Source organism: Ruditapes philippinarum, unplaced genomic scaffold, assembly GCF_026571515.1.
Source record: "Ruditapes philippinarum isolate M1 unplaced genomic scaffold, ASM2657151v2 ctg2261_1_1_1_1, whole genome shotgun sequence".
Classification (NCBI taxonomy): domain Eukaryota; kingdom Metazoa; phylum Mollusca; class Bivalvia; order Venerida; family Veneridae; genus Ruditapes; species Ruditapes philippinarum.
This window is the reverse complement of record NW_026867094.1, coordinates 131,386-138,611: the sequence shown is the minus strand read 5'-3', so window position 1 is coordinate 138,611 and position 7,226 is coordinate 131,386. Positions and strand designations below refer to the sequence as shown.

Here is a 7,226-nt window from a genome sequence, read left to right as displayed (position 1 = left end):
TGTGATGAATATTGAAATGATTATGACGAGGTCGCGATGATAATGATGTAGATTATTGAGGTGATGATAATGATGTTGAAAGAAATATGATGTTGATGATGACGGGGCAGATTATGATGTTGGTGATGATGATGATGATGATTACTATTCTTTTTGAGATGATTATGGAAGATGATTTAAAGAATGATAATTCAGATGGTGATGATGATTTTGGTGATGGGAAAGTTGTTGATTTTGATGAGGTTGATGAGTATTCGGAGTGAACGATTATGTTGACGACAATTAACTTGATTGAAATTAAGTTTGGAATAGTGATGATGATTATGATGATGATATAGATAAGGATGATAATGATTATGATTAGCCTCATTATTATTATGATAATTATCTTTTAAATGATGTAAATGATGATGACTGGAAGGCTGCAGCTTTGAATTGTGATGATTGTGATTTGGAGGATGGTGATGATCATTGTCTGTTTGTTTTTCTGGTTAAGTTCAAAAAGATGTAGAATTTTGTGTGATAACCCGGGTTATAATATGCTAAATGGCTGGAGCGGGCTGGGAAAAAGAATCGTAACGGTTTACTCAGTAACTGCTTATCACAGTCTCTTGACATTTGGTATACATCATTAACATGTAGTCCCATGTCGTGGGATTCGATTTCAGGTATGTTGCTCATCCACTTCCTCTTTATCGGTTTAGTTAAATGTTCAACATTAACGGTCAATGGTAGGATATTCTCGTAACAGTTTTCATCACACCCTCTTGATATTTGAGAAACAACATTAACACGTGGTCCCATGGTGAATTTTCATACTAACACAGGCTCATGATATTTGGTATACAAATGCAACCCGGCCTTCTTCGCCTTTTACCAATTTTTATCCTTTTAAGTTAGATAACCATGGTCAATTTTTGCAATGGACATGTATAAATGAATAAAGTGAGACATGATGAAAGTTTGATCACACCCCGCTTATTTTTTGTTTCAATTAATGTCAACTGATTCTTATTTTGTGCATGTAGTCAAGAAGGCTAATGACAGTATCTAAACTGCCCAATGTAAGATTTATCATCACAAGTTAAACAAAATTAAATGCTGAATTAGGTATCAAGCGTTTTAATATAACTCATCTTTGACCTGTTGTATTTTGGGCTCAATAATGAGGATTCGTTTTTCAATTTTCCGGACAAAATCATTACACATTGTTTTTTTTGTTTGGTTTTTTTAAAACATGAGAAAGTATTAGATATCTATTTCTCATCTTCAATAAAAGAGAAAACAAAGAACAAGCATGTGAAGAGTAGCGTATTTTATTTTGAACATATCAAAGCCAAAACATGTCCATGGTTATCAAAGAAATACAATTGCATCCTTAGACCCTACACCTGTATAAAAGATAATGAGAAACATGTAGATATATGACAATTTGTTTCATAGTCTGTTCTATTAAGATTTGATGTTTAAAACATCATTTAATGAGATACAACGAGGATAATTAAAAGTTTTATGCATTAATCAAATACAATGTTGACATTGTAGATATCGTGTTCTTATCTGTTCAAATAATTTAATTACCAGAAAGCAAAACCAAACAAAAACTAGTTTTGACAAGAAATACAATGGAGTATATTCGATTTTGACATAACAAATAAAAGTGGCCTTACATTTTAACATGCATCAGCTTTTCTTTCTTCAGTCTATCCATAATGTCTTGTGCAGCAACGACTTCGGTTATATCCACATGAACCACTAAACTGTTCTCCATACCTACAGCGGAATCGGCAGAAACAACGTCTTCCAAGTCCGCCTGGTTGGGCTGTAAAATAGTTTGTTTAGGCAACGTGAAAACATTTCTTATGTTATTAAACATTAACATCTGCCCTTCAAATTTAAATAGTTTTACATATTCCTTTAATGAACTTAAAATAATATATATGTTTTGAAAAGTCTATGTCATATTTTGATGATAGTGTTCATTGTTGTTTTTTCATCTTGTTTTTCTTTTTTTAATATTTTTTTTGTTTTACCCATTTGTCAATAGAAAAAAATGATTCTGGTCTTTGCCAATACGGAAAATATTGACCGACATTATTGTGATTTTGGTTGGTTTATTTCAAAAATCAAATGAATAAATAACAATTAACTGAACTTTATAATTAGTTTCAACCTATCACATTTGCATCACTTATGAATTTAAAAAAAAAAACTTTCTCACTGTTAATGTATTATATTTATGAGATCAAATTTTGTATGAATGTTTTAATATTCTACAATTTATGCACCAAATATCGTTTTTCTGTACCTTAAAATGGTTTATAGTTGCATGCATGACCTTATGTATCAATAGCTTAACGACATTTTAAGATAGTAAATGAATGATTTGTTGTATTTGTTGGACTTTGAGACACACCAACACTATTAAAACCGACTTTCATACTGTTCTACTGTACAAAGTTTTGTTGAGGCGGCCTTTCTTGCCAAAGCAAACACCTGAGTATCAACGAGCATCCGTAAGCTAGCAGGATAGCTTCTTTACATGACATAATTCAAAGTCCGTAGCGTGGTTTAAACCAAAAGCAAAGAAGGGCATGTGATTTGACACCGGCGCTTTAACCACTCGTCAAAGGAAGCCTATTAGTTTATCTCATTTGCAAGAAAAATCAATAAGTATGTTCCCTAAATAATTATCGTTATTAAAACAATGCAAATTAAAAAGATAATTCAAGCTGTCAATGTTGTCAGTATATTGTCGAGCTTGTCTTAATGCGGTATAAAGAAAATTACAGTAAAATGGTGCACTTACCTGAAGCAGAATCTGGAAGAATAACTATGGTGATGCAACCCACCAGAAGTAAAGCCAGCATCAACTTGTTCATTTTGTCACACAGCGTTTGTCTTCAACTGAATTACTAAAGGCCGTTACAGAAATAATACTTGCAATGAATTTGAACATCTTATATAGAAAACTCAAGCAGGATACAGTTGATTCATGATGTACCTTGTTGTAGATATCTCTGTTTTACCTTTGTAAAAAAAATAATGTTGTGTGCAAATAAAAGCACGAGCTAAGAAAATTTTAGATGCAACATTCATGTTTAATTTGAAATCTTTAATGTTTTAGTCAAAGGTGAAATGTAATGTTGCAATTCCAATTACATACAAACAGACTAAGTGAATAATATCATATTTTAAAAGTTTTTATTCGTTATAATGTGTACGTACATTAAACAGTGCATTTCAATTCTTACCAATGTATATTGTTCTGGTTACCGTGTTAATTTCTATTCTTTGCGAGTCATACAAAACGTTTTAAAATATATTTGTAAGAACTGGGTCATTTAGTCTAAGGATCAATATCATGTTTAATTTGATTTTCCTCCTTTGATCTTTTGATGTAAAATTATCTTATAACTTTACTGAAAAGTTGTCTACTCATAAAATCTTCAAACATATTATATGTATTTTTATGATTGTGTACGAGCTTAAAACAATACAAAAATGCCTCAGTAATTAACTAACTTCCATTTAGTTAAAGTTTCTATGACACTAAGTAATTCCATGACATAGTATCAATGAAGGAATCCTAGCCAATGTACGGATACCAAATTTCTGGTAGGTGCTCGTGTTTCTAAGAATGGAATATACAAATATAATCCAATAAGGTGTACAACTTATTCGAATGACTAATTCAGTATTTCAAGTCCATGCAAATACGTAATATCAAGCGATAATTATATATTATTGAATTAAGATCTGTTATTATATTCGATGCGGTGTAATTCTAAAGGAAGGGAATGAATATAATAATGTGTAATTTTGATTTATTACTTTTGATATATCATGTTAAAATGGAGAACAGATCTCTCATTTTGACATATCTATTTAAATCTTAAATAACTTAAGTGATAACTTTAATACTTTGTATTATCAATATATCATTATCAAAATTGTCATTTTTTTACACGCCATGTTGCACGATAATGATGTTAATGGTATAAACAATATGCTAAACGACAAAAGTAACACCTCCTTGGGCTTCACATGTACATTTTATCGTAACCATGATACAAACTTGTGCTTTGAAAACGAGTTTAGGTAAAATATAACTTTTTGAATGCCTGAAATTTGGCAATAATTTTTTAAGTTTTTTTTCCGCTTCGCAAGTAGTTTAAAATATATACACTTATACAGCAATATAATAATTCTTTTATCTAACCGTCATAGAAACCAATTACAGACTGAAAAGAATCGCTGATCATGATAATGATATGTTTTAAAGAAAACAAAGCAACAGATTTATAGTTCAGATTACAGAAATGTGTTTTCTCGTTAGAATCTTTTTATTATACTTGTGTATTTTTTATTAAAGTTACTCGTTCAGTACCATGCAATGCATTTAAAACTTACTTGAAATTGCATATGGAATGAACTTGACGATAGTATCCATGAGACAGATTTTAAATCAGAGAAACGAAGTCAAACTTGTGATACTGGAAAGAAATGCGAAAGGAATGTATTGATTATTAATTGAAGGTTTAAGACAAAACTAATGAAGTTACAAGAATTGACAAAGGAACTGTTTAATTAGAGACATGACAACTCACTTTTAAGACCTTTTGTTATGTTTGGTTGTTCTTCTTTGTCTTGTTCTTGTTATTGTTGAGCTAATATACATTACAACAACAGAAATTATTAAAATGTTTCATATGTCTTTATTTATTTTTCCGGTTAGGATGTACGTCGCATAAACACAGTAAAAGATTTATATGGCGATTATTCAGTTTTAGTGATGCATTGTCTCAGTCATGAGCGGGCACTTGAGTAGATTTGCCGAAGTTCCGTAAGCTAGATGGAAAGTGTCCTCACACGGAGGAGTCTAAAGTCCCTGACAGTGAGAAGCAAATGTCCCTGACGTGATTCCAACCTTCAACCGTGAGAAGCAAATGTAGATGTTACAAAGGATAGTTTACAACGTAAAGAGTTTAGCCACATAATCATTAATTACATGGTCGTATTTTATTATGTAAACTAAGTAGATGTGAACTCAAGTGTGATTCGATATAATCATATGGCTCTTAATAAGGCTAAAATAAAATAATTAAAATTCTACTGTTAGTATTTTTATCAAGATGTTGTACAATAAAAATGTCATTTATAAATTGTATTAAATACAAGTTGATATTTAATTGATTGGTTCGAAAGGAATAACGGTTTTGTTCTTATCAACCCAATCTGCTTTACATTTTATGACTATTAAAAAGTATTGAGAAGAGATTTTATTCATTCAATGTTATACACTGTACTAAACTATCTCTGTTATTTGAAGACAATAATTTGGTTTTCTATATTGATTGAATTTGTGAGTGTAACAAACTGCTTGAATTAGTTTTGATTTTGATTTGACCTTAATTGGAACCTCTACATTGACAAATTATCAAATTTAATCAAATTCATTGTGTTTTACAATAAGATGTAAAATTGTCACAATTACCTTCAGCTACGTCAGGACATATTAACATTGAGATGCAGTCAACCAGTAATATTGTTAATAGCAATTAATCATTTTCTATTAATGTGCAAAAGTCAGTTTTTTAATGTTGGATAACGTTGTCCCAGATGTATATTAATTAATCACGTATTTTTTTATTTATTTTTTATTAATTTTGTTTTTATGTGAATAAAATACTTATATCACATTATAACACTGTTGTCAACATCATTGTGGTCAAATTAATGGGATGTAAAACAGCAAAGTGGTTTGCATTGTTTATGTTTAACAATATTATGTATCTGGCTAGATACCGGATCTATGCAAAAACTTTGTTCAATTTTTCTTTTATTATGATTTATCAAATAAAGTGTAGTGATTTGGATTTGTTTGATCAACTAAAAAAGACCCAGTTTGTCTTAAACGTACGCTGTTTAATGTTTAACACACGTAGCGTTAAGTTAGCACATCAATAAATGATGTGAGGTGTTGGACTTTATTTGTATAGATCTAATAAAACATTTTAAAAAAGGCGCGACAGGAAAGTTTGATAACGATTAACAAACATGATAACAAGAAAAAATATATGTAAATGCATAATGTTGTTTTTATACTTTAACACAATTAAAGAAATAAAACATAGCTCTTCTCAAACATTGGAGTATTTTCTTTAAATACCTTAATGATTTAGAGGATGAGTGTCATTCAATTATTACAAATTAAACACTGACGTGTGAACAAATTTTAAATAGATCGTATTACTAATCAAATATATTGATCTTTGGTTCTGTTTATTGTTTGGCTTGCGTTTATTGAACGCCACCTTTCCGTATTGATCTTGCTTATCATATTTTATCAATGGCCTAGCTCGAATTATTCTCACGTTTGACAAAAATGTTATCATACCGAAAGATTCAACGTTGATAACATGGATCGAGGTATGTTACTCAGCCTAAAATGAATGAAGTTTGTATACTGAAAAGATTATCCAAAGTTGTTTGTAAAGTTCAATCATACTATATCTTCGTAACCCTAGATTGTGTCACCCTCTTATATAGGGATTGTTAGGGATCATTTTTAGATTGACTGATTGCTGTACTCTGACATTAGTTTCGGGCGTGATTTGCAGTTTCATTAACATAATTATACATGTAATAAACACATAGTGTCCAAAATATAAGTTATCAGTTTCATTTCAAATAGGTATCCAGAAACAGATGTTTGATTTGAATATATTTAAATGATAAAGAAAATAAAGTTATTTAGGTAATAAAAATGGATCATTTTATTTTTTAGCATATTTATTGCTTGTCGTAGTACGATTTATATTGTCATTCGTGTTTATTACTGAAAACCAGGGTCAACAACAAAATAGTTGTGTGTGTGTGTGTGTGTGTGTGTGTGTGTGTGTGTGTGTGTGTGGAAAATTATTGATGTCAGGACTCGTAATGCAATACTAGTCCAAATCATCGCGGCATTATACCTTGGTGAACACAACGTCTAATAAAACACAGTGTATATACCCAAAGAAAACAACAAATACCTTACAACTGAAGACATTCTTGTTAGGTTTTTTTACAATCTATTCACAGTAATACGATAATGCGCAGGTTTTTTTGCAGTAGTATTTTTATATTTCTATCATTTAAAAGAAATGATATTGTCGTAAGTTTATTTGTGATCTTTATGATTGAACGAGCTTTCATTTTATGATACTTAAATGACAAACGGT

General features: G+C 30.3%; 1 long non-coding RNA gene across 1 annotated transcript; it reads right to left on the bottom strand.

Moving 5' to 3' along the window:
• Positions 1 to 1,300: 1,300 nt before the first annotated feature.
• On the bottom strand, positions 1,301 to 2,944 carry LOC132734840 (uncharacterized). Its single transcript, XR_009626374.1, has 3 exons — positions 2,810 to 2,944; positions 1,671 to 1,822; positions 1,301 to 1,391 (listed from the first exon to the last, which is right to left on the bottom strand). It is a non-coding gene; the product is annotated as an uncharacterized LOC132734840 (long non-coding RNA).
• Between the last annotated feature and the right edge of the window lie 4,282 nt (positions 2,945 to 7,226).